General features: G+C 37.2%; 1 protein-coding gene across 2 annotated transcripts in view; it reads left to right on the plus strand.

The window, feature by feature from the left end:
• The window catches only part of CCDC160 (coiled-coil domain containing 160), a 96,463-nt gene that overhangs the window by 34,612 nt on the left and 35,539 nt on the right, over nucleotides 1–26,312 (plus strand). The window contains exon 4 of one of the 2 annotated variants that reach the window (XR_016020019.1): nucleotides 21,727–21,902. The exons of the other annotated variant lie outside the window; for it this stretch is intronic. The gene's annotated coding sequence lies outside the window, so the exon portion shown is untranslated. Of the gene's footprint in view, nucleotides 1–21,726; nucleotides 21,903–26,312 lie in introns of those variants that run through there. 2 annotated transcript variants of the gene reach the window in all.

A 26,312-nucleotide genomic window follows, 5' to 3' on the forward strand; every position in this document is an offset into this window, starting at 1 on the left:
GCTTTTCCTGTCTGACTTATTTCACTCAGCATTACACTCTCAAGATCCATCCATGTTGTCACAAATGTTCCTATATCATCTTTTCTTACCGCCGAATAGTATTCCGTTGTGTATATATACCACAACTTCTTTGTCCATTCATCTATCGAAGGACATTTTGGTTGTTTCCATGTCTTGGCCACCGTAAACAAAGCTGCAATGAACATTGGAGCACACGTGTCTTTATCTATAAATGTTTTCAGATTTTTTGGGTAGATACCCAGGAGAGGGATTGCTGGGTCATATGGCAATTCTGTTCGTAATTTTTTTTTTAAATTTAATTTTATTAAATTTATTGCGGTGACAATTGTTAGTAAAATTACATAGATTTCAGGTGCACAATTCTGTATTACATCATCTATAAATCCCATTGTGTGTTCATCACCCAGAGTCAGTTCTCCTTCCATCACCATATATTCGATCCCCCTTACCCTCATCTCCCACCCCCCACCCCCCGCCTCCCTTACCCTCTGGCAACCACTAAACTATTGTCTGTGTCTATGAGTTTCTGTTTCTCATTTGTTTGTCTTGTTCTTTTGTTGTTTTTGGTTTATATACCACATATCAGTGAAATCACATGGTTCTCTGCTTTTTCTGTCTGACTTGTTTCGCTCAGCATTACTCTCTCAAGATCCATCCATGTTGTCACAAATGTTCCTATATCATCTTTTCTTACTGCCAAATAGTATTCCATTGTGTATATATACCACAACTTCTTTATCCATTCATCTATCGAAGGACATTTTGGTTGTTTCCATGTCTTGGCCACCGTAAACAAAGCTGCAATGAACATTGGAGAACACGTGTCTTTATCTCTAAATGTTTTCAGATTTTTTGGGTAGATACCCAGGAGAGGGATTGCGGGGTCATATGGCAATTCTATTCGTAATTCTTTGAGGAACCTCCACACTGCCTTCCATAACGGCTGCACCACTCTGCATTCCCACCAACAGTGTATGAGGGTTCCTTTTTCTCCACAGCCTCTCCAACACTTGTTACTATTTGTCTTGTTTATGATCGCCATTCTGACTGGGGTGAGGTGATATCTCATTGTGGTTTTGATTTGCATTTCTCTGATGATTAGTGATGTTGAGCATTTTTTCATATGTCTATTTGCCATTTGTATGTCCTCTTTGGAGAAATGTCTCTTGAATGAAATATTTTTAAAAGGCTAACTGTCTTTCAAGTGTTTCTTGCTGAATGGAATTACTTACTTGTATCTGTTAAATGTGCTGGAATTGAAAGAAGAACCAAACTATTTTATTTTCACTCTAGGCTTTCCCTAAGTTTGGTAGAACTTTCTATCAAAACTTTTTCTTTTTTACAGTATGCGTTTCAGTTTTACGTATGTCTCTTTTTTATCTCTCTTTGTCTCTGTCTCTCTATCTCTCTATATAACATTTTTCCTTTTTTTTCTTTTTTTTTAAATTAAAGTTTATTGAGGTGACAATTGTTAGCAAAGTTACATAGATTTCAGGTGTACAATTCTGTATTACATCATCTATAAATCCCATTGTGTGCTCACCACCCAGAGTCAGTTCCCCTTCCATCACCATATATTTCATCCCCTTTACCCTCATCTACCACCCCCCTCCTTACCCTCTGGTAACCACTAAACTATTGTCTGTGTCTTTGAGTTTTTGTTTCTCAATTGTTTGTCTTGTTCTTTTCTTGTTTTTGGTTTATACACCACTTATCAGTGAAATCATATGGTTCTCTGCTTTTTCTGTCTGACTTATTTCGCTTAGCATTATAATCTCAAGAGCCATCCATGTTGTCACAAATGGTCCTATTTCATCTTTTCTTACCACCGAATAGTATTCCATTGTGTATATATGTACCAAACTTCTTTATCCATTCATCTATCAAAGGACATTTTGCTTGTTTCCATGTCTTGGTCACTGTAAATAAAGCTGCAATGAACATTGGAGCACACATGTCTTTATGTATAAATGTTTTCAGGTTTTTTTGGTAGATACCCAGGAGAGGGATTGCTGGGTCATATGGTAATTCTATTCTTAAATTTTTTTTTTAAAGATTTTATTGGGGAAGGGGCACAGGACTTTATTGGGGAACAGTGTGTACTTCCAGGACTTTTTTCCAAGTCAAGTTGTTGTCCTTTCAGTCTTAGTTGTGGAGGGCGCAGCTCAGCTCCGGGTCCAGTTGCCGTTGCTAGTTGCAGGGGGCATAGCCCACCATCCCTTGCAGGACTCGAGGAATTGAACTGGCAACCTTGTGGTTGAGAGCCCGCGCTCCAACCAACTGAGCCATCTGGGAGGCAGCTCAGCTCAAGGTGCCGTGTTCAATCTTAGTTACAGGGGGTGCTGCCCACCATCCCTTGTGGGACTCGAGGAATTGAACCGGCAACCTTGTGGTTGAGAGCCCACTGGCCCATGTGGGAATTGAACCGGCAGCCTTCGGAGTTAGGAGCATGGAGCTGTAACCGCCTGAGCCACCGGGCCAGCCGCTCTATTCTTAATTTTTTGAGGAACCTCCACACTGCCTTCCATTGCGGCTGCACCAGTCTGCATTCCCACCAACAGTGTATGAGGATTCCTTTTTCTCCACAGCCTCTCCAACACTTGTTACTATTTGTCTTGTTGATGATAGCCATTCTGACTGGGGTGAGGTGATATCTCATTGTGGTTTTGATTTGCATTTCTCTGATGATTACTGATTTTTCATATGTCTGCTTGCCATTTGTATGTCTTCTTTGGAGAAATGTCTCTTCAGGTCCTCTGCCCATTTTTCAATTGGGTTGTTTGTTTTTTTGTTGTTGAGTTGTATGAGTTCCTTGTATATTTTGGATATTAGACCCTTATCAGAGGCACTGTTTACAAAAGTCTTCTCCCATTTAGTTGGTTGCCTCTTTATTTTGTCGATGGTTTCTTTTGCTGTGCAGAAGCTTTTAAGTTTGATATCGTGCCATTCATTTATTTTAGCTTTTACTTACCTTGCCTTTGGAGTCAAATTCATAAAATGCTCTTTGAACCCAAGATCCATAAGTTTAGTACCTATGTTTTCTTCTATGCAGTTTATTGTGTCAGGTCTTATGCTTAAGTCTTTGATCCATTTTTAATTAATTTTGGTACATGGTGACAGATAGCAGTCCAGTTTCATTCTTTTGCACGTGGCTATCCAATTCTCCCAGCACCATTTGTTGAAGAGGCTATCCTTCCTCCATTGTATGTTTTTAGCTTCTTTGTCAAAAATTATCTGTCCATATTCATGTGGTTTTATTTCTGAGTTCTCAATTCTATTCCATTGGTCTGTGTGTCTGTTTTTCTGCCAATACCATGCTGTTTTGATTATTGTAGCCCTGTAGTACAAGCTAAAGTCAGGGAGTGTGATACCTCTAGCATTGTTCTTTTTTCTTAAGATTGCTTTGGCTATTCGGGGTCTTTTGAGGTTATGTATAATATTTTTCTACTTAAATTTTCTATGCAACGGCATTGCCAATTAATATGATCATTGATGTTATTGAGTTTAAATAACCAAAATACATTTAAAAAGCTGCAGTTTTGGACCCCTCCATAGCCCAAGCTGAATATATTAAAAATGTCATACCTTGCATGTATAATAAATATTTGAAAAAAATCACATCTCAAATCAAGTACAAAGATATCCATATTGCCTTGTTTGAATTGCAATATTTCCATTACTCTGCAGTGTTTATACAGAATTTAATAGCTTCTAAAATCCTAGTTGTTTGGTTTAATTATTGTTACCTTTGTAGAACAGTGTCACATTATAAATTATTTTGCTTTCATTATGGAAATTTTCAAACATACATGAAAGTAGACAGAATAATATAATGAACCCCCACATATACATCACCCAGCTTCAATAATTACCAACACATGGCCCAACTTGTTTCATCTATATCCCCTCCATTCGTCTTCACCCAACTTCTAGACACTTTTAAAGCAAATCCCAGACAGCGTATTATTTCACCTATAAATACTTCAGTTTATAGGAACTGTTTTGACAGAAGTATTTGCTTTGTCTTGTTTGTTTACTCTGCTGGTGTATATAACAATATTAGTTGTTTTGTGGGAGGTATAATATCAAAAGTTCTCAACAAAGCAGTGTTGGTATTTAGTCCTGCATTTTTTAAAGCAGCTTAAAATAACACGCATATTTATTATCTCACAGTTTCAGGAGTCCAGTGGTTTAGCTGGGTCCTTTGCTTCAAGGCCTCTCACAAGGCTGTAGTCAAAGTGTTGGCTGGTGCTGGGGTCTCATCTGAGACTCAATTGGGGAAGGATCCACTTCAGAGATCTCACAGTTGCTGTCAGGATTCAGTTCCTTGTGATCTGTTGGAGTGAGGGCCTCAGTTTCTTGCTAGCTGTTGTCCAAAAGATCACCTCATTTCCTTATCACATAGGCCTCCATAACATGACTGACTGCTTCATCAAAGCATGCAAGCTGAGGAGGCAATAGAGAGTCTGCTAAAAATACAGAAGTTACAATCCATTGTAATATAATCATGTAAGTGACATCCTATAACTCCTGCCACATTCTACTGGTTAGAAACAAGTCACAGATCTCCCACACTTGAGGGGAGATGATTTTACAAGGTATGAGTGCCAGGAGACGGGTATCATTGGGAGCATCTAAAAGCAAATGTGTCACACTTGAGATGCTTGAGGATAGTTGATAAAATCAAGGTTCAAAACAGTTTTTGGTGCTATGTCCAATCACTCGAGAGCAGGACTGTACTAAGATTGAGTGTGTTCAAGAGATGAATTGGGTACAACAAAAGGTCTCTTGGTCACCCTCCACTAATCTGATCAGCAGAACTGACAGATGCTTTCCAGTCTCTTTGTGCCTGTGCTTACTAATGTCCAAGGTGACTGCACGTGGGAGGGTGGCAGGCTTCTCTCAGGCCAGCCCTGAGTAAGTACTCTTTTCTCCTCCATTTGAGTGGTACGCCTGAACCCATTCTTGTGTGTTGGGTTTGTCCCCGTTTTCATCCATTTGGGCTGCTAAAACAAAATAACACAGACTATGTGGTTTATAAACAATAAATTTATTTCTCACACTTCTGGAGGAGGCTAGAAGTCCAAGATGGAAGTGCCAGCATGGTCGTATTCTGATGAAGGCCTTCTTCTAGATTGGAGATCACAAACTTCTCACTGTGTCCACACATGGTGAAAGGGGTGAAGGAGCTCTCTGGAGCCCTTTTCATATGGGCACTGATCCCATTCCTGAGGGCTCTGCCTTCATGGCCTAATCACCTCCCAAAGGCCTCACCTAATACCATCACCTTGGGGGTTAGGATGTCAACATATGAATTTTGTGGGGACACATTTAGACTATAGTAGTCCCCAAAGCTGATAACACCAGATATTGTAATTACATTATTATATAACTGAATATTACATAAATTGAATAGATATGACTATGAAAAAAATGTGCTTTTATAATTACGTTTAATGCTTATAGAAAATATTATTAAAAGACTCAAGTTGCTCAAACCTCATTATCAAATTAGGTGTGGTTGAGATATCTGTAAAAATGGAGGGAAATATGAAAATCTAGAAATTTTCTGTTCCCAGATTTCTTTGCCCATGTCTCTAAGTCCTTTAATTGTTTTAAATAAACAGAAACTGGAAATCAGCTGAAGCATAAATGTGCTGTTTAAACAAGAACAAGGAGAAAAATCCTATCAGCATATTCGCACTTGGAAATGAAAAAGAACCTTGACTTTAAATCAATAGATTGGTGAACAAGTGTGCAGATCTATGGTAGAAGAAAGTGTTCATGCATCTTTTTTCCTTTTTTTTGAATAATTTTGTAGTCAGTATTTATTGATCTCCTGTATCAGAACTGGCTATTGACAGTCTCCTTGTTTATCCCATGGGCATCCCAGGGATAAAGCATCCCAGCTTGCTTCCCACCTACCTTCTGCTTTGCTATTCTTCCAGGTGGTACTACCCTTGCTTAACCCAGTAACTTCCATTTTCCCAGCTCACAGTGGTTAGTGTTTCTTGCTGGACAGCTGACTTCATCTACACATGGGCTTATGTGGCTGGAGCCATTCAGGTGCTTGGCAAACCATAGTAGTGGATCCTTCAAACACCCAAGGGTCTGACAATAGAGGCCTGAGGGGCTTCAAATCTAGCTGTGTTCCCAGGCTCACCATTAGATCTGCCTGTACCCAGGGAAGTCCTGTCACGTCTCCCAGGGAGATGCAATCATGTACAACCAGCTATCCTTTCCTGATTTGTCCTAATTGCTTCTTTCTTTTTTGGTAACAGTTTTATTGAGATATAATTCACATACAATTCACCTATTTAATGTGTACAATTCAATGGCTTTTATGATATTCACAGGCATGTGTAACCATCACCACTATCTAATTTTAGAACATATTCATCACCCCAAAAGGAAAGCTTATACCCATTAAGCAGTTGCTTCCCATTCCACCTTCCCTCAGCCCCTGGCAACCACCAATCTGGTTTCTGTCTCTATGGATTTGCCTATTCTGGATATTACATATAAATGGAATCATACAACATGTGGCCTTTTATGCCTGTTTTCTTTCACTTAGCATTATGTTTTCAAGATTCATACACGTTGTAGCATATATCAGTACTTCATTTGTTTTTATGGTAGGATAATATTTTCACTGTATCCCTGTATACCACTTTTTGACCATCCATTCATCTGTTGATGGACATTTAGGTAGTTTCCACTGATTTGACTATTATGAATAATGCTGCTATGAACAAGTTTCTGCGAAGACATGTTTTCATTTTTCTAGCAGTGGAATTGCTAAGGCATATTGTAACGCTATGTTTAACCTGTTGAGGTTTGTTTAATAGAAAATTGATTTCTAATTCTCAGCATGTACGTTTTTTTTATTTCATGCATTATTCACCATCTAGTTTAATCACATGCTTGCATCCCTGTTATTCATATATCCCATGACCATTGGTGGCTGTTCAGGGAACAAAAATAAATTTAATTATTAACCTAATCAAAATTAGAATTAGACAATTGAAAAACAATAGTTAAAGGCATACATGTAAGTTTTGGATAATTACAAACTAGCCCTTGCTATTTAATTTATACACTGACGTCTTTGTGTTTAATTAGTCAAACATTCTTACTCTAATCAATTTTGGAAAATGATGAAAAATTGAGTAAAATTTTTGAGTACAATACTTACATCTCACTTGTTTTACTTCTGCTGCTATTTTAATAAGATGGTCAAAGGAAGTCATTGGAATTTAACATTTTTTAAAACTTTCTTTTTGCAACAGTCTAGACCACCGGCCTCTTTAACTTCCTGTGCTGCTGCCTGAGTGACCCACTTTCCTGAGTTGGCCTCACAAAGACATGCTTGAGTTCCTTGCTCATGATGGTGTTTTAAATAGAAATATAAAGGAACCAGCTGAATTAGCCAACAACTGGCCTCTTCCATTCTCTTCCTAACTTTACCCTAACTTGGGCACTAACCCTTGTACTCACCCCAATTCTGAACTCCTATGTTCAACCACAACAGTAACATTCTTGGAAAAAAGGCAAGGGGAAGCAGAAGGGAATGCATAAAAGAGCTATTCTAGGATAGGTTAGTGTTATAGAAAAATCTTGAGTAGCTTCCTGGTTCAGCTCCCCACCACTGAGCTCCAATCTCTGGGTAAGACTGTCTATGTTGTGCCTGTTTTCTGCTTGCAGTGAGGAATTTGTCTTTGGGGATCTATAATCTCACCAGTGTTATTTTCGATGTTTTCTTTAGATGTGTCTACATAAGCAAAAGTCAAACTGAATTTGAGAACTATGCTGACTGATTAGCAGGCATTTGGTCCTGTACAAAATGTCCATGCTCAGAAAATGTTCCTGCGTTCAAATAATCCACAACATTTATTTATACTTTTGGTTTACAGGATTCAGACATAAAAATAATAGCATTTTTTGTTGTTATGATAATTGTATTGTGGCTGTATTGCCAATAATAATCATTCTTGCCTGGGTAACCTAGCTAGTCATGGCACATGGGGTTACGTAGATAGGTCAGGATTCAAAATTTGCAGAAGAGCGAGATTTACATTAACTATGGACCAAATGTCTCCATGGACATTTTGGACAGGATCAAATTTTGGCATGGACCAAATGTCTCCATGGATGTTTTGGACAGGACCAAATGTCCCACAAGGTGCTACTTATCTTTTTAGTTCAGGCAAAATACTTGGCTCTTGGGTAAAATTAGATTTTTTGTGTGTGTTAAATTTTCCTTACTACCTAAATGCAAGTGACTGTAATGATACCATGGTCCTTAGGACTCATACTGGAGCATTGTAATTTGGGCCTTTGGATCTTTTAGCAATTAGAAACTAGCTCATAAAATAAGGCTTTTACTCAATATCACTCAATGTTTTTAAAAAAGCCAAGTTTCACAAACACAGCAGATGATTGCTTTACTTTTTATTTACTTTATTTTAGCGCTATGGGTTTGGAGAATGCTTTAAATTCTGTTAAAACAAAGTGAAATGCTTTCTACTAAAACAGCTTCCTCCCAGACATGTCTGTGTGTCTGAGGCAGCAGTGACTCTTTACAGTTTACAACGAACCAGTCATGACAAACCACCATGATCTATTTTAGGCCAGGCCTTCTTCCTTTGACTCACATGGAATCTGAAAGGTTAAAAACTTGTACATACTACAAGATACTTAGAAAAACAAGACCTTCACCCTTCATTTTTTTTAAGTTCATATTTTTCTGATTATAAAAGTAATACATATTCATTGTGGAAAATCTAGAAAATAGAGTGTGCCCTTTGATCCACTAATTCCATTTCTAGGAATCTGTTCTTGCACATGGACGGGCTCAGTGATTTATGATGTGCATGGATGTTTACTGTAGCATTGTTTGTAACAATAAAATACAGGAAACAACATAAATGTCCATCAAAAGGGAACTCATTTAATTATAGTATCTCCATGCTGTGGAATCTAGGCAGCAGCTTAAAAGTCACATTAATCTATATGAACTGACATGGAATAGGTTTTGTTTTCTTTTTAAAGATTTTATTGGGGAAGGGGAACAGGACTTTATTGGGGAACAGTGTGTCAGTCTTAGTTGTGGAGGGTGCCATTCAGCTTCAAGTTGTTGTCCTTTCAGTCTTAGTTGTGGAGGGCACAGCTCAGCTCCAGGTCCAGTTGCCATTGCTAGTTGCAGGGGGCTCAGCTCCCTTGTGGGAGTCGAACCAGCAACCTTGTGGTTGAGAGCCCACTGGCCCATGTGGGAATTGAACTAGCAGCCTTCGGAGTTAGGAACATGGAGCTCTAACCGCCTGAGCCACCAGGCCAGCCCTGGAATGGTTTTTGACATGTATTTATTTAAGATTAATTATATCTTTATCACAATTGCACATTGCTTTTCCTGTTGAAGAGGCTGAGTCTTGATTGCTTTAGTAAATACATCATCTTAAGGCAGAACTAGAGAGAGTTTGGATAAGGAAAGCTTACAGAGTTAACACAGTCCCTTCTTGTGGATGGTAGATATTTTCTCTTTATCAATATAGCTTCCATTTTCTGCTTTCTTTTTGGTGGAATAGGGGGTGTCCTACTTTAATTTATATTCAATGTAACACAAGCATAAGGTTAAACATATGAAATACTATAGGTTTTTAATGAAATGCAATAATCATCCCCTGTCCCATTCTTCTCAATTTTTAGACATACTTCCTACAAGTAACCATTTTTAACCATTCTTCTTTTAATTTTTCTGGTGATTACCCACTTAATGCTAAATACCACAAACACCATTTAAAAAACTGAAATTGGTGATGCAAAGTAAGGACATACAACCAAGACTAGTGTACCCAAGAAGCCTGTCATTTAAAATTGAAGGAGAGATAAAGAGCTTCCCAGACAAGGAAAAGCTGAAGTTGTTCATCACCACCAAATCAGTATTATAAGAAATGTAAAAAGGACTTCTTTAAGAAGAAAGGGGGGGTGAAGAATGTAAATATGAATCATAAAATGGTGATAACTACATACCTATCGATAATAACGTTAAATGTAAATGGATTAAAGGCTCTAATCACAAGACATAGGATAGTTGAATGGATAAGAAAACAAGACCCATACACATGCTGTCTACAAGAGACCCACTTCAGATTGAAAGACACACACAGACTGAAGTAAAGGAATAGAAAAAATATATTTCATGCAAATGGAAACAAAAAAAAGCTGGGATAACAATACTTATATCAGACAAAATAAAAAAGGCTATAATAAGAGACAATGAAGGGTATTATATAATGATAAAGGAATCAATACAACAAGAGGATATAACCCTTGTAAACATTTATGCACCCAACACAGGAACACCTAAATATATAAAGGAAATATTGACAGTCATAAAGGGAGAGATTGACAGTAATATGGTCATAATAAGGGACTTTAACACCCTATTGACATCAATGGCTAGATCTTCCAGATAGAAAAGCAACAAGGAAACAGTGGCTTTAAATAACACATTAGATCAGAGGGACTTAATTGATATTTTTAGAGCATTTCATGATAAAGCACCAGAATATAGATTCCTCTCAAGTGTATATGGAACATTTTCCAAGATAGACCACATGTTAGGCCACAAAACAAGTCTCAATAAATTTAAGAAGATTGAAATCATATTAAGCACCTTCTCTGACCACATGGCATGAAACTAGAAATCAATTAATTACAAGAAGAAAACTGAAAATGCACAAACTCTTGGAGGCTAAACAACATGTTGCTAAATAATGAATGGATCAGCAACTAGATCAAGGGAGAAATCAAAAGATACCTTGAGACAATCGAGGAAAAAATACCCACAACTACCCAAAATCTATGGGACACAGTCCTAAGAAGGAAAATTACAGCAATACAGGCTTACCTCAATAAACAAGAAAAATCACAAATAAACAATATAACCTTACACCTAAAGGAACTAGAGCAAACAAAGCCCAAATTAAGTAAATGGAAGGAAATAATAAAGATCAGAGTGGAAAGAAATGAAATACGTCTAAAAACAAAATACAAACAATCAATGAAACCAAGAGCTTGTTCTTCGAAAACATAAACAACATTGATAAACCTTTAACCAGACTTATCAAGAAAAAAAGGAGAGGACCCAAATAAATAAAATCAGAAATAAAAGAAAAGTGACAACTGACACCACAGAAATACAAAGGAAGGACTATAAGAAAATACTATGAACAATTATATGCAAAAAATTGGACATCTGGAAGAAATGAGTTAATTTCTAGAAACATACAATCTTCCAAGCCCGAATCAGGAAGAAACAGAAAATCTGAACTGACCAGTTACTACTAATAAAATCACATTAGGAATCAAAAACTTCCAACAAACAAAAGTTCTAGTTCGGATGGCTTCACAGGTGAATTTGACCAAACATTCAAAGAATGTATCCTTCTCAAACTATTCCAAAAAATTCAAGAGGAGGGAAGTCTCCCATGATCATTTTATGAGGCCACCATTACCATGATCCCCAAACCACACAGACATCACAAAAAAAGAAAACTATAGGCCAATATCCCTGATAAACATAGATGCAAAAATCCTCAGCAAAATGTTAGCAAACTGAATTCAGCAATACATTAAAAAGGTCATTCACCACGATCAAGTGGGATTTATTCCTGGGATGCAAGGTTGCTTCAATATCCACAAATCAATTAATGTGATACACCACATAAACAAAATGAAGGATAAAAATCATATGATCATATCAATAAATGCAGAAAAAGTATTTGACGAAATTCAGTATCTATTTATGATAAAAACCCTCAGCAAAATAGAAATAGAGGGAACGTACCTTAACATAATGAAGGCCTATATGACAAACCCACAACTAACGTCATAGTCAATTGTGAAAAGCTAGAAGTTTTCCTTAAGATCAGGAACAAGACAAGGATGTCCACTCTCAGCACTTTATTCAACATAGTATTAGAAGTCCTAGCCACAGCAATCAGACAAGAAAAAGAAATGAAAGGCATCCAAATTAGAAAGGAAGAAATAAAATTGTCATTATTTGCCGATGACATGGTACTAAAGATTCCACCAGAAATCTATTAGAACTGATAAACAGATTCAGTAAAGTAGCTGGATACAAATTTATATTCAGAAATTATTTGCATTTTTATACACCAATAACAAACTATCAGAGAAATTAAGAAAACAATCTCATTTATAAATTGCATCAAAAGTTAAAATAAAATACCTAGGAATAAATTTAACTGAGGTGGTAAAAGACCTACAGGAAAATTATAATACATTGAAGAAAGATATTGAAGAAGATACAAATAAATTGAAGCATATACCATGCTCATAGATAGAAAGAATTAACATCATTTAAATGTCCATACAACCTAAAGAAATCTATAGTTTCAATGCAATCCTTATCAAAATAGTAATGGCATTTTTCACAGAACTAGAACAAATAATCCTAAAATTCATATGGAACCACAAAAGACTCCAAAATGCCATGGCAATCTTGAAAAGGAAGAACAAAATTGGAGGTATCACGCTACCTGATATCAAACTATACCACAAGGCTACAGTAGTCAAAACAGCATAGTACTGGCATATAAACAGACACATAGATCAATGGAATAGAATAGAGAGCCCAGAAACAAACCCACACCTATATTGTCAATTAGTTTGTGACAAAGGAGGCAAGAATATACAATGGGGTAAAGACAGACTATTCAATAAATGATGTTGGGAAAACTGGACAGATGTATGCAAAAAAGAAAAGAAAAGAAACTGTACTACTTTCCCATACCATATACAAAAATAAAGTCAAAATGGATTAAAGACTTAAATATAAGACCAGAAACCATAAAACTCCTAGTAGAAAACATAGGCAGTAACTACTCTCTGACATTTCTCTTAGTAATATTGTTTTCTGATATATCTCCTTGGGTAAGGAAAACAAAAGAAAAAATAAACAAATGTGACTACATCAAACGAAAAATTGTTTCTTATGGCAGAGTGGTATTCTACTGTGCATATATACTGCATCTTCTTTATCCAATCATCTATCGGAGGACACTTAGGTTTTTTCCATGTCTTGGGCACTGTAAATAATGCTACAGTGAACATTGGAGTACGTATATCTTTATGGATAATATGGATAAATATTTTCAGATTTTTTGGGTGACACCATGGATGGATCTTGAGATTATTATGCTAAGTGAAATAAGTCAGACAGAAAAAGTCAAGAACCATATGACTTCACTCATATGTGATATAGAAAACTGAAGACAACAAAGGAATAAGACAACAAAGGAACAAGAAGAAACAAAAACTCATAGACACAGACACCAGTTTAGTGGTCAGTAGAGGGTAAGGGGAGAGGAATGGTAGAAGAGGGTAAAGGGGGTCAAATATATAGTGATGGAAGGAGAACTGACTCTGGGTGGTGAACACATAATGCGATATATAGATGATGTGTTATAGAATTGTACACTTGAAACCAATGTAGTTTTGTTGACCATTTTTACCACAATAAATTTTACTAAAGAAAGAAAAAGAGAAAGAAAGAAAAAGGTTTTGCACAGCAAAGAATACACCAACAAAAAGAAAAGATAACCTACTGAATGGGAGAAGAAATTTGTCAATTATATATTGAATGAGGGGTTAATATCCAAAATTCATAAAGAACCCATACAACTCAACACCAAAAAAACCAAACAACAATTAAAAAAAGGCAAGGGACCTGAATAGACATTTCTCCAGGGACATACAGATGGCCAATAGACGTATGAAAAGATGTTCAACGTCATTAATCATCAGAGAAATGCATATAAAAACCACAATGAGATATCACCTCACACTTATCAGAATGGCCATCATCAATAAATCAACAAACAACAAGTGCTGGTGAGGATGCAGAGAAAAGGACACCCTCGTGCACTATTGCTGGGATTGCAAATTGGTGCAGTCACTATGGAAAACAGTCTGGAGGTTTCTCTAAAAACTAAAAATATAATTAATTACCTTATGACCCAGCACCACTTCTAGGTATTTATATGAAGAAATCCAAAAGCTTAATTCAAAAAGATATATGTTAATCGCACCGTTATTTACAGTAGCCAAGATATGGAAGTAACCTAAGCGCCCATCAGTAGATGAATGGATAAAGAAGAGGTGGTACATAAGACAATGGAATATTACTGAGCCATAAAAAATGAAATCTGACTATTTGTGATAACATGGATGGGCGTAGAGTGTATTATGCTAAGTGAAATAAGTCAGACAGAGAAAGACAAATACCATATGATCTCACTTATATGTCAAATCTAAAGAACAAAATAAATGAACAAATAAAACAGAAACAGAGTCACAGACACAGAGAACAAACTGATGGTTGCCAGATCAGAGAGGGGCTGGGAGGCTGGGTGAAAAAGGGGAAGGGAGGTAGAAGTACAAGTTGGTAGTTATGAAATAGTCACAGGGACATAAAGTATAGCATCGGGAATATAGTCAATCATATTGTAACAACTACGCATAGTGCCAGGTGGATTACTAGACTAGTTGGGGGAATCACTTCATAAATTATATAAATGTCTAATTGCTATGCTGTACACCTGAAAGTACTTTACAATAAGATTGAATATACAATGAAAAACACTGAAATTGTACCAAAAATACTTCTAATGCAAAACATCAGTCTTTTGACACATCTGCTCTGTTTCTACTCCTCCCGAAATAATCGATTTCTTGTCATTTTTTCTACTTTATAATAATGTAATACATCAGCATGGTTCAAAAAATCAGAAATATATGTGATTTTACTAACAATTGTCACCCCAATAAATTTAAGAAAAAAAAAAAAGAGGATTTCCGGAAAAATGGCGGCGTGAGGTGAGCCTCTGAAAAGCTCCCCTGGAATTTACAAAGAATCGAACAACAAAAACTCCACAAAGGACTCCCTGCACAGCAGACAGGCAAGATGAAGAGGCCCACTACCGACTGAAATCACCTACAGGTGGGAGATTCGCGCGAGTGGAGGGAGGAGGAAAGGGAGAAGTGCGCGGAGACGGAGCCACGCAGGCGCAGGACGCAGACCTAGCTCATCCAAGCTCGCTGCTTCCCGGAGCTACCGCAGCTGCGGGAGAGGGAAGAACTCGGACTGCTAGGGCTCCGCCAGGGCTCCACAGGGCTGAGGGGACAGCATATAACACGGCTGAACCCAACGCTCACGGCAGAGACCTCGGAGAAAAGACTGAGGGAAAAAGGCTGAAAACGGTGGTTTAAGCCTGCACTGCCGAGCAGAGAACGGAGCCTTAGGCACTGAGACTAGCCGCCCCCTCCCTCCCCTCCCAGAGCTCGCCCCGCCCCCACCTGCCCAGTGCTAGAAGCGAAACAGTAGCAGTGTCAGATCAAAACAACAGAAAATTTGCTATATTTGAGAACTGTGGCCCACAGACACAAATTCACAGCCCAACTAGTTCTGGCAAAGGGGAGAGAGCCGTGGAAGCAGGACCGGCTGTGGTGGAGATCGCTGCCATTGCTCTGGGCCACCTCTCACAACTCACCCCGCCCCTGACCCCACCTATCTGGGCAGATCCCTGCAGGAGTAAAAAGAACTGCTGAAACATACGGGCTCTGAATCAGGATCTGGAAGAGCTTTGGAACATCAAAAGCTCTACGGATACCCATCAGGACACTGGGCCCTGTGACCTAGACGAACTATTAACAGAGGAGAAGCCCGTCTCCTGGGGAATCCCCCCATTGTGTGAGAAGCAGGAATAGTGCAGAGAAAACATAGCACTACCGTGTGGGAGAAGAAAAATAAATTGCAGTTGGAGAAATAATCAAACATTCTACCAACAAGTACTGGAAAACAAAAGAAAGACCTCTTCCTATCAACCTGTTGCAGAAGTCACTCCTGTAGATGTCTAGGAAGAGAAATAGTAAACCAGTAATCGCCATGAATAACCAAGGCAACAAGATAGCTCAGAAAGAAAGTGAAAAATCTCCAGAGAAGGCACTTAAAGATACAGAAATATGTGACTTAAATGACAGAGAATTCAAGATTGCAGTTCTGAAAAAACTCAATGAGATACAAGAAAACACAGAGAGGCAGTTAAAGGAACTCAGAAACTCAATCAAAGAACAGCATGAGCATTTTACAAAAGAGATTGAAATTTTAAAAAAGAACCAAATAGAATTTGTGGAGATTAAGAACTCAATAGAAGAAATTAAGAATGAAATAACCAGCTTAGGTAGTAGAGTTGACCAGATGGAGGAAAGAATCAGTGACATCGAAGACAGAAACCTGGAAATGACACAGATGGAAGAAGAAAGAGACTTGAGACTTAAAAGAAATGAAAGAACTCTACAAGAACTTTCTGACTCCATCAGAAAGAGCAATATAAGAATAATGGGCATACCAGAAGGAGAAGAAAGAGAGAAGGGAACAGAGAATATATTCAAACAAATTGTCGATGAGAACTTCCCAAATTTGTGGACAGAACTGGACCCTCGAATCCAAGAAGCAAATAGAACACCTAGTTACCGCAATCCCAACAGGCCTTCTCCAAGGCACATTGTATTGAAGCTGTCTAAAATCAACGACAAAGAAAGAATCCTCAAGCCAGCCAGGGAAAAGAAGATGGTAACCTACAAAGGAAATCCCACTAGATTATCATCAGAATTTTCAGCAGAAACTCTACAAGCCAAGAGGGAGTGGAAACAAATATTCAAACTATTGAAAGAGAGAAATTATGAGCTAAGAATAATATATGCAGCAAAGATATCCTTTAGATATGAAGGAGGAATAAAGACCTTTCCAGACATACAGAAGCTGAGGGAATTTTCTAATACACGACGTGCACTACAAGAAATACTTAAGGAGGCTATTCGACCACCATCAACAGGGACAATTTGTGGCAACCAAAACTCAAAAAGGGGGTAAGAGTAAAGGCCTGAACCAGAATATGGGAATGGAGAAAGTAAGCATGCTGAAGAAAATGGAATACTCTAAATATCAAACTTTCTTTTACATAAACTTAAGGGTAACCACTAAAATAAATCCAGAACTGAAATAAAAGAAGAAACAGAGGGAAACATCATAGAATACCACCACACAGAAATAATAGACAACAACAAAAAGGCAAAGAAACAATGGAGACACAGCCTTACCAGAAAGCTAAAGATAGAATGATAGGAAATCCTCACATATCAATAATCACCCTAAATATAAATGGACTGAACTTACCAATAAAAACGCACAGAGTAGCAGATTGGATCAAAAAACTAAACCCAACCATATGCTGTCTCCAAGAGACACATCTCAGCTACAAGGACAAGCATAGACTCAAAGTGAAAGGGTGGAAATTGACACTCCAAGCAAATGGTACCCAGAGAAAATCAGGTGTAGCCATAATGATATCAGATGAAACAGACTTCAAGGTGAAAAAGATAACAAGAGACAAAGATGGACATTTCATAATGGTGAAGGGGACTGTACAACAAGAAGACATAACAGTCATCAATATTTATGCCCCCAATCAAGGAGCACCAAAATACACCAAGCAACTACTAACAGAACTAAAGGGAGAAATTGACCAAAACACAATTATACTAGGGGACTTAAATACATCATTGACAGCTATGGATAGATCATCCAAACAGAAAATAAATAACGAAATCATACCCCTAAATGACACATTAGATGAAATGGACATAATTGACATTTATAGAGCACTTCATCCGAAAACATGAGACTACACATTCTTTTCAAGTGTACATGGAACATTCTCAAGGATAGACCATATATTGGGACATAAAATCAGTCTCAACAAATTTAAGAAGATTGAAATCATACCATGCATATTCTCTGATCACAAGGCTTTGAAATTGGATATCAACTGTAAAAAGAAAGCTGGGAAAAACACAAATACATGGAGATTAAACAACATACTTTTAAAGAAGGACTGGGTCAAAGAAGAAATTAGAGGAGAGATCAAAAGATACATAGAAACAAATGACAATGAAAACACATCCTACCAAAATTTTTGGGATGCAGCGAAAGCAGTTTTAAGAGGGAAATTTATCTCATTACAGGCCTATCTCAAGAAACAAGAAAACTCCCAAATAAATAACTTCATGTTACACCTGAAAGAACTAGAAAAAGAAGAACAAGTAAAACCTAAGGTCAGCAGAAGAAAGGAAATAATAAAAATTAGAGCAGAACTAAATGAAATAGAGAACAAAAAGACAATAGAAAAAATTAATGTGACAAAAAGCTGGTTCTTTGAGAAGATTAACAAAATTGACAAACCATTGGCTAGACTTACTAAGATAAAAAGAGAGAAGACACTGATTAACAAAATCAGAAACGTAAAAGGGGAAGTTATCACGGACACCACAGAAATACAAAGGATCATCCAAGAATACTATGAAGGAATATATGCCACCAAATTCAACAACCTAGAAGAAATGGACAAGTTCTTAGAAACATATAGCCTTCCAAGGCTGAACCATGAAGAACTGGAGAATCTAAGCAGACCGATCACTAGTAACAAAATTGAATCAGTCATCCAAAACCTTCCCAAAAGCAAAAGTCCAGGACCAGATGGCTTCACTAGTGAATTCTACCAAACCTTCAAAGAGGATCTAATACCAATCCTGCACAAACTCTTCCAAAAAATTGAAGAAGAGACAGTACTCCCTAACTCATTTTATGAGGCCAACATTACCCTGATACCAAAACCTGGTAAGGACAGCACAAAAAAAGAAAACTACAGACCAATATCTCTGATGAATACCAATGCAAAAATCCTAAATAAAATTCTAGCAAATCGAATACAACAATGCATTAAAAAGATTATTCATCACGACCAAGTGGGGTTCATCCCCGGGGCACAAGGATGGTTCAACATACGCAAATCCATCAATGTGATACATCACATAAACAAAATAAAGGACAAAAATCATATCATTATATCAATTGATGCAGAAAAAGCATTTGACAAGATACAACATCCATTTATGATTAAAACACTTAATAAAATGGGTATAGAAGGAAAATACCTTAACATAATAAAGGCCATATATGACAAGCCCTCAGCTAATCTCATAATTAATGGAGGAAAACTGAAGCCCTTTGCTCTACGTTCAGGAACACGACAGGGCTGTCCCCTATCACCTCTGCTTTTCAACATAGTGTTGGAAGTCCTTGCCAGAGCAATCAGGCAAGAGAAAGAAATAAAAGGCATCCAAATTGGGAATGAAGAAGTTAAATTATCACTCTTTGCAGATGACATGATGCTATATATAGAAAACCCTAAAGACTCCACCAAAAAGCTATTAGAAACAATCAACGAATACAGTAAAGTTGCCGGCTACAAAATCAACGCACAAAAGTCCATTGGCTTCCTATATACCAACAATGAAATCTCAGAAAAAGAAATACAAAAAACAATTGCTTTTGCAATTGCAGCAAAAAGAATAAAATACCTAGGAATAAACTTAACCAAGGATGTGAAAGACCTATATGCTGAAAACTATAAGACATTTTTGAAAGAAACTGAAGAAGACACAAAGAAATGGAAAGACATTCCGTGCTCATGGATTGGAAGAATCAACATAGTTAAAATGGCCATATTACCCAAAGCAATATACAGATTCAATGCAATCGCCATCAAAATCCCAATGGCATATTTTAAAGAAATGGAACAAAAAATCATCAGATTTGTTTGGAACCACAAAAGACCCCGAATAGCCAAAGCAATCTTAAGAAAAAAGAACAATAATGGAGGTATCACACTTCCTGACTTTGGCTTGTACTACAGGGCTACAATAATCAAAACAGCATGGTATTGGCAGAAAAACAGACACATAGACCAATGGAATAGAATTGAGAACCCAGAAATAAAACCACATAAACATGGACAGATAATTTTTGACAAAGAAGCTAAAAACATACAGTGGAGCAAAGACAGCCTCTTCAATAAATGGTGCTGGGAGAATTGGATAGCCACGTGCAAAAGAATGAAACTGGACTGCTATTTGTCACCATGTACCAAAGTTAATTCAAAATGGATCAAAGACTTAAGTATAAGACCTGATACAATAAACTGCATAGAAGAAAACATAGGTACTAAACTTATGGACCTTGGGTTCAAAGAGCATTTTATGAATTTGACTCCAAAGGCAATGGAAGTAAAAGCTAAAGTAAACGAATGGGACTACATGAAACTTAAAAGCTTCTGCACAGCAAAAGAAACCATTGACAAAATAAAGAGGCCACCAACTGAATGGGAGAAGATTTTTGCAAACAGTGCCTCCGATAAGGGGCTAGTATCCAGAATATACAAGGAACTCATGCAACTCAACAACAAAAAAACAAACAACCCCATTGAAAAATGGGCAGAGGACTTGAAGAGACATTTCTCCAAAGAGGACATACAAATGGCAAATAGACATATGAAAAAATGCTCAACATCACTAATCATCAGAGAAATGCAAATCAAAACCACAATGAGATATCACCTCACCCCAGTCAGAATGGCTATCATCAACAAGACAAATAGTAACAAATGTTGGAGAGGCTGTGGAGGAAAAGGAACCCTTATACACTGTTGGTGGGAATGCAGACTGGTGCAGCCGTTATGGAAGGCAGTGTGGAGGTTCCTCAAAAAATTACGAATAGAATTGCCATATGACCCAGCAATCCCTCTCCTGGGTATCTACCCAAAAAATCTGAAAACATTTAGAGATAAAGACACGTGTGCTCCAATGTTCATTGCAGCTTTGTTTACAGTGGCCAAGACATGGAAACAACCAAAATGTCCTTCGATAGATGAATGGATAAAGAAGTTGTGGTATATATACACAATGGAATACTATTCGGCGGTAAGAAAAGATGATGCAGGAACATTTGTGACAACATGGATGGATCTTGAGAGAGTAATGCTGAGCGAAATAAGTCAGACAGAAAAAGCAGAGAACCATGTGATTTCACTGATATGTGGTATATAAACCAAAAACAACAAAAGAACAAGACAAACAAATGAGAAACAGAAACTCATAGACACAGACAATAGTTTAGTGGTTGCCAGAGGGTAAGGGGGGTGGGGAGTGGGGGGTGGGAGATGAACGTAAGGGGGATCGAATATATGGTGATGGAAGGAGAACTGACTCTGGGTGATGAACACACAATGGGATTTATAGATGATGTAATACAGAATTGTGCACCTGAAATCTATGTAATTTTACTAACAATTGTCACCCCAATAAATTTAATTTAAAAAAAAAGAAAGAAAAATCAGAAGTACAAAAGAGATCTACATTGTGACAAGTCTCACTCCTTCCACCTCATTTTTATCTGTGTTTTCCAGCGTTTATGACATGTATTTTTTTCTTTCTTATACAAAGGTACCACACTCTAAACTGTTCTGCACGTTGTTTCTTAATATTGAACATCTTTTCATATCAATACATAGAGAGCCTCCTTCTTTTTTAACAGCTTGTAATATTCCAGTGAGTAGATACATCATTATTTATTTAAGGCCCTTACTGATGGATTCTTGGATGGTTTTCAGTCTTTTAATTGATACATAATGAAAATAAGACCATAGACCTGAAATTTTGGGGGATATGACGTAGGCCATTTAATTTTACTAAAACAAACAAACAAACAAAATGCTTTCTTTCCAGGAGTAGCTTTGAGATCCATGGGATTTACAAGAAAACACATTTCAGAAGGCTGATAATATACATTTGAAAAGTTGCATACGTTTTGAAAACAGGAGGAGAAATAGAAACCAGACAAAATATACTTTTAACAAAAGACTCAAAAAGATTTTTGAAAACAAGAGGAACCAAGGGGAGTATAGTAGTGAATTTATAAACTTCATTCAAGGTAATGTTTCTTTTGTTTGTTGCGTTTTTTAATTTAATATATGATTTTGGGGGCTGCCTTCTTATTCAAAAGACAACCACATTCAAAATATTTAAACTAATCTTGATTGTTTTTACCATGGTATTTCCAAATAATATTATATACATATTATTATTTCCTGATTTGTCCATTTTACACATTGTCTATTTACTTTTATTTTTCTTGGTAAAAGTATATACTGGAAGCTTATTGCATTCTTTGTGTTAGAACTTAAATGTAACATAAAACATAAATCTTGGTTTATCAAGGCTTTTAAAGTTTCAAGGTTTTTATCCTTTAGGAGCTGAATCAAAAACACAAAAGTTAATACATTAAAAATATGATTAATTGTATTTTAATGTAAAGCATAGATGTGTTCTTTAGCACTATTCCTTAAATGCTTCTTGCATTGCCTGATTTCTTTCTTTAATTGACTTTTTATTTTAGAGCAGCTTTATGTTCACAGAAATACTAAGCAGTAGGTACAGAAATTTCCCATATACTCTCTACACTCACAGATGCATATCCCCTCCCATGCATCTCCTCCACCAGAGTGGTATATTTTTTACAATTGATGAACCTACATTGACACTTTATAATCATCCAAAGTCCATATTTCACGTTATGGTCCATTCTTGGTTTTGTACATTCAATGAGTTTGGATAAATGTATAATGGCATGTATCCACCATTATAACATCCTGTAAAGTAGTTTCACTGCCCTAAAAATACTCTGTGTTCTGCCGACTTACCACTCCCCCTTTAGCCCCTGACAACCACTGAACTGTTTTACTGTCTCCATAGATTTGATTTCTCTAGAGCAGGGGTATCCAAACTTTTTTCAACATTTTTTACCAAGGGCCATATGTGGTAAAATACACAAACAGCCGGGCCACTGACTCGAGGTGAAGTACGTATTGCCTCACCTGGTTTATTTAAGTAAACTAAACATATTTTTGGAATTTGCTGCGGGCCAATTAACAATGGATTGTGGGCCGCAGTTGGCCCGTGGGCTGCAGTTTTTTTTTTGTTGTTTGTTTGTTTGTTTGTTTTTATTAGTTTCAGGTGCACAAGACAAAGCAAAACTTAGACGTTTATCATTTATATCCCTCACACTGTGTGAACCCCCCTCCCCCCATCCACTATCCCTCTGTATGTTCCCCAAATTAATTTTCAAACCCCCATGACCATTTTGTGGTTACCGACTATTTTTCAAAACCTCTCACCTTCCCCTTATCCCCACCCCCCCGCCCCTCTAGCAACCCTCTGTTTTTCCTCCATGTTTCCAAAACTGTCTCTGATTAGTTCATTCACTTATTCTTTTCTTTAGATTCCGCTGCAGTTTTGACACCCCTGCTCCAGAGTGTCATATAGTTGGATCCATACAGTATGTAGCCTTTTCAGATTGGCTTTTTTTCACTTAGTAATATTCTTTTAAGCTTCCTCCATGTCTTTTCATAGTTTGATAGCTCGTTTCTTTTTTTTCTTTTTTTTTTAAACAACAAACATTTATTTCTCACACTTTGGGAGGCTGGGAGTCTGCGATCAGGGTGCCAGCAGGGTGGGTTTCTGGTGAGAGCCCTTTTCTCTTTGTAGCCTCACCTGACAGAGAGAGAGAGAATAGGCTACCTCTCTTCCTCTTCTTATAAGGACACTAACCCCATCATGGGGCCTCCATTCTCACTGATGTGATTAATGACTTATAAGAAGTGAATACTAACAGCTCCACCTCTAAATACGTTAGGGCTCCAGATACATGAGGTTTTCAACATACAAATCTGGGCTGGGGGTGAGGGACGCAAACATTCAATCCATAGCAGCTATTATAGTTGAATAATGATGACTTTCCAACTCCAGCCCTTCCTTCAGATCCAAACCCACTCTTCATTGCCTGCTCTGTGAAAATGGATGTGGGCCCTTTAAATTTTGTGCCTTTGTCAGTTGGCACAATGTTTCGTTCTGACAGAAGAGGGCAATGGAGAGACATTGCAGGAGGAATTCCCATTCCCTCCCTCAGTAGGCTCCCACAGCTGGGATAGCTTCTCCAGGGCCAGGCTCCTGGGATGCGTGCAGCCTGCCCAGTGCCTAGCTCCTGCAGCACAGACAGCTAATCTCATGTAGCAACTTCAGGATACATGGCTGTTCCAGCACCAGGCTCCTGCAGCGGCAGCAGCTTCTCCAAGGCCCAGATCCTTTCTTATTTCGCATCTTCCCCTCTTCCTCTTCCTTGATTCCTTCCCCTGCCTCTTCCCCCAGGCCGATCCCTGCCTTTGTCTCACTCATTTCTTTTTAGTATTGAGTAATATTCCATTTCCCTGGTGACATATGATGTAGAGTATCTTTTTATATGCTTATTGGCCATCTTTATATCCTCTTTGGTAAGGTGTCTGTTAAGGTCCTTGGCCCATTTGTTAATTGGGGTTTTTTATCTTTCTTATCGTTGAGTTTTAAGGGTTCTTTTATGTTTTGGTTAACAATCCTTTATTGGATGTGTCTTGTCAGAAATCATGAGCACTAGAAGACCCTGGGTTGATATATTCAAAGAACTGACAGGGATGTAAAGTACAACATAGAGAATATAGTCAATAATATTGTAATAACTATGTGTAGTGTCAGATGGGTACTAGACTTACCAAGGTGATCACTTCATAAATTATATAAATGTCTAACAATTATGCTGTACACCTGAAATTAATATAAAATAATACTGAATGTCAACTGTAATTGAAAAATAAAAATTGATGAATAAATAAATAAAAAGAATGCAAAAACAAAAAATCCCAAAAAGCTGAAAGAAAAATACTGTCAACTAATAATTCCATATCCACCAAAATTATCCTTCAAAATGGAAGGAGAAATTAAGGCATTTCCACATAAATAGCAACTGAGAAAATTTGTTGTGGAAAACTGCCCTACAAGACATACTAAAGAAGTTCCTTCAAATTGAAAAGAAAGGACACTAGACAGTAACTCTAATCAACATGAATAAAAAGCACCAGTAAAGGTAACTACATAGGTAAATGTAAAGACAGTAAAATATATGTTTTGTTTGTAACAATTTTCTCATCCTATCTGATTTAAAGGTAACTGCATAAAGTAATAATTACGAAACCCTGTTAATATGCTTATAATGTGTAATTATGTAATTCGTATGACAATAAGCACAAAATAGGGGGGAGGGAACAAGTTATATAGAAATAATATTTTTCTGTAGCACTGAAATTAAGTTATTATTAGCCCAAACTAGAGTGTTATAAATTAAGATAGTAATTGTAATCCCTGAAGGAACCCATAAGAAAATCATTCAATCATATCTATAATAAAAGAAGTGACAAGGTAGTTAAATAGAAAATATCTATTTAACGCCCCCCAAAAGGTAGTAATGAAAGGATAGAAGAACAAGAAAGGCATGAGACATACAGAAAATCCATAGAAAATTTGCAGATGTAAATTCCACCTTATTGGTAATTACATTAACTCTAAATGGATTAAACATGCCAACCAAAGACAGATTGACAGAATAGTTAAGAAACAATGATCCAACTATATGCTGACAACAAGAGATACATTAGGTTCAAAGACACAAATAGGTTGAAAGATAAAAGGTGGTAAATGATATAAAAAACACTAAATTGTACACTTTTAAATGGCATGTGACATGTGAATTATGTCTTGGGGGAAGAAAAAAGAGGAAGAAAAGGGGGAGTGGAAAAAAGTACCACTACCAAGCAAATGGAATTGCTGGTGTTTTCTGAGATTCTCCTAAAGTGCCAATTATTTTCTCTATAAAGGGAAGAAGTAGGCTCCTGATAAAGCAACATCGAGTTGGAAATAGCTATACTCCAGGATCCTATGGAACAAGTTTTGATAACATTCCTCAAATAGTTCACTCTAATAATTTCTCCAGAAACGTGTGCAGCATGCTTTGCTTTCCCCAACAATGTCTGTTAAAAGAACAATGATGCTTTCTGTTCCATGTTTTATCCAAAAGTTAGATGTATAGGTTGTTCTAGAAAGTTTTCCTCTTCAGCTGAGCTATAGACATGGCAAGGAGCCGATCATGTCTTTGATGAGAAGCTGAATCTCACACGTTGCTGGCCTATGAAAGAGGATTGATGCTGTGTCAGTGAAGTGACATACTCTGGTTTGTAATTTAAATCCCTTAGGTTTGTGATTATGGCATTTGTTTTTACACTCAAATGGGACAATATAAATACTTAAGTTTATGTATAAGGATTTTGCCAACAGGTTTTCCAGTGAAAAGTTCTTCCTTCACTTGTTTGTTGTTAATGCTGCCAGGCTTCCTGCCAATTCAGTAACAATTACCCCACATTGCCATCTTGTCATTTAAAAGCGTTCTGCAA

The sequence above is a fragment of the Rhinolophus sinicus genome, chromosome 18, assembly GCF_057876585.1.
Source record: "Rhinolophus sinicus isolate RSI-liver-muscle chromosome 18, RSI-T2T, whole genome shotgun sequence".
Lineage (NCBI taxonomy): Eukaryota > Metazoa > Chordata > Mammalia > Chiroptera > Rhinolophidae > Rhinolophus > Rhinolophus sinicus.